At 59.2% G+C, this 2,153-nt stretch overlaps 2 non-coding genes across 2 annotated transcripts; both read right to left on the reverse strand.

Annotated features, from left to right (window-relative positions):
* Positions 1-215: 215 nt before the first annotated feature.
* Positions 216-296, reverse strand: LOC116548317. The gene has a single exon (XR_004267394.1). It is a non-coding gene; the product is annotated as a small nucleolar RNA SNORD115 (small nucleolar RNA).
* Positions 297-2,062: 1,766 nt separating this feature from the next.
* On the reverse strand, positions 2,063-2,144 carry LOC116548316. Its single transcript, XR_004267393.1, has one exon. It is a non-coding gene; the product is annotated as a small nucleolar RNA SNORD115 (small nucleolar RNA).
* Between the last annotated feature and the right edge of the window lie 9 nt (positions 2,145-2,153).

Here is a 2,153-nt window from a genome sequence, read left to right on the forward strand (position 1 = left end):
CTCAGGAAGAAGCCACCAAGTTTCCCATCCCAGGGAGCTGGAGTACCAACTCCAAACCCGCACAGGAAGCCTGGGCTGCCTCATAGAGGAGCGCAGAGACAGGCTGGGCACCTACAGATGCCCTTCAGAGCCATTAGGTCTCCAGCGCAAAATACAGGGGCCCTGCTGGGGACTTGGGGATCCCAGCGTCTTCTTCCAACATTCTCCCCTAGGCTGGGCCTCAGCGTAATCCTATTGAGCATGATTTTTAAGTCATCATCTCTCTTCAGGGCAATATAAGGTCTCATCGTTGACCCAACCCAGGGCACCCCCTCCCCGCTCATGAATCTTGTGGGACCAGGATGTGCTCACCAAGCTCAGTGCAAGATACCAGGGCGCCGGGAAAGTCCTGAGCTTCAGCGCATTGTGGGCTGGGAACCCGGCTCACAGACACTGTCCCAGGGCCATTGTGCCCAACGCAAGTCTTCCTCCTGGCTCACCACCTGGGGGGACAGGAGGAGTACACGTGTCCAAATAGAGCCTCACACCTCTGTGTAGAAAAGGTGTTTAGGGATACCCATGTGATGGGTCCATGTGGAACCCTCACCAGTCACGTATGCGGGGCACCCTTGGCCCTCCCCGTAACCAAACCCTGAAAAAACAGGGCAGCCTGGTTGCTGGGTTCGGGCAAGATGCCTGAGCTGCGCCCTACTACCAGCACGGAGAGCACCTCCACTGCCCCCGCTGGCTCCCCAGCATGATCCCAGGACTGCCCTGTGACCACTGGGCATGGGCCACAGCCACCAACCAGCTCACGGCCAACCAAGGAGGACAGCTCGGAAGGTACGCACCATGCAAATCTGGCAGTCACACAGCCTGTCCCTGGGCGTGGTGGGCAACCGCCGAGGAGCCCTCTACAAGTGTGCACTGAAAATCACAGCCTAGGGACCCAGGCCACGTGCTTTCACTGGTGGGACCCCATCCACATCCCATACACCTCCCAAACACAGGGCCGGCCACACTCGGCCAATCAATGGCTACACGGTATCTTCTCCTTTCCTTGGGCCCAAGACCCTGCCACCCTGGAGGTGGCCCCATGACTCAGAAAAAACCAGAGGGCAAATTCCCGGTACAGGGACAGCAGGCCAAACCCACCTCAGAACGCCACCATTACTGCCACTAAAACTCGGAGAACGGGTGACCCCCAATGGGATGCAGGCTGACCCCATAGCCCAAAGCCCATGGGTCCCACAGCTGGCCTGCAGCACCACCAGGTGCCGGCCGGATCTCAGCCTTGACCCAACCGCACTGAAACTGCACCACCCCCACCAGGCTGAGCACGTGCCACTGGGAGGGCCCGTTGCTCAACAGGGTCAGCCCCACTCAGGGCAACAGGGGGAATGAGATCCTTGAACCTCCACAGCCCGACCCTGTCACCACACCCTGGAACAAACTGGGGGACTGAGAGCTCCCACATTCATGGCGCCCCAGAGCCCCTCTGGCCCACCTCAGTCCTCAAGGCCTGACCCGCACACCAGCTCTCAACTGGGCCATGTCTTGCACGGGGCTGAAGAAGTCCTTTACTATCTGGACCACCATCACCCCTGCAGGGCTTCGGAGGAGGCATTCTGCTTGGGTAAAATTCCCAAGGACGCTGCCCTCCTGAAGAAACCACCCCTCCTTGGTGGGGATTCAGGTCAGCTCCCAGGGGAAACCCTCGTGGCCCAAAGGCTGACCCTCGGTGACCCAACATGGCCTGGCTCAGGACCTATGACCCCAGCAGGATCCACTCACCTATGCTGGTCAATGCCAGGAGGCCACGCTTGGCAGAAGGGCTCACTGAAAGACACAAGGAAAGAGTGGGGACTCAAGAGGAGCCACCCACGTGCCCTACCCCCGGGAACAGGAGCACCAACACCAAGCCCCCACAGGGAGCCTGGGCTGCCTCACAGAGGAGCGCAGAGACAAGGCTGGGCCCCCTCCAGATGCCCTTCAGGGCCTCTAGGTCTCTAGTCCAAAATACAGTGGCCTTGCCAGGCATCTGGGCATCCCAGCGTCCTCTTCCAAAATTCTCACCTAGGCTGGGCCTCAGCGTAATCCTATTGAGCATGATTTTTAAGTCATCATCTCTCTTCAAGACAATATAAGGTTCTCATCATCGACCCAACCCAGGG

Source organism: Sapajus apella, unplaced genomic scaffold (genome assembly GCF_009761245.1).
Source record: "Sapajus apella isolate SASKATOON/1434 unplaced genomic scaffold, GSC_monkey_1.0 scaffold9684, whole genome shotgun sequence".
Classification (NCBI taxonomy): Eukaryota; Metazoa; Chordata; class Mammalia; order Primates; family Cebidae; genus Sapajus; species Sapajus apella.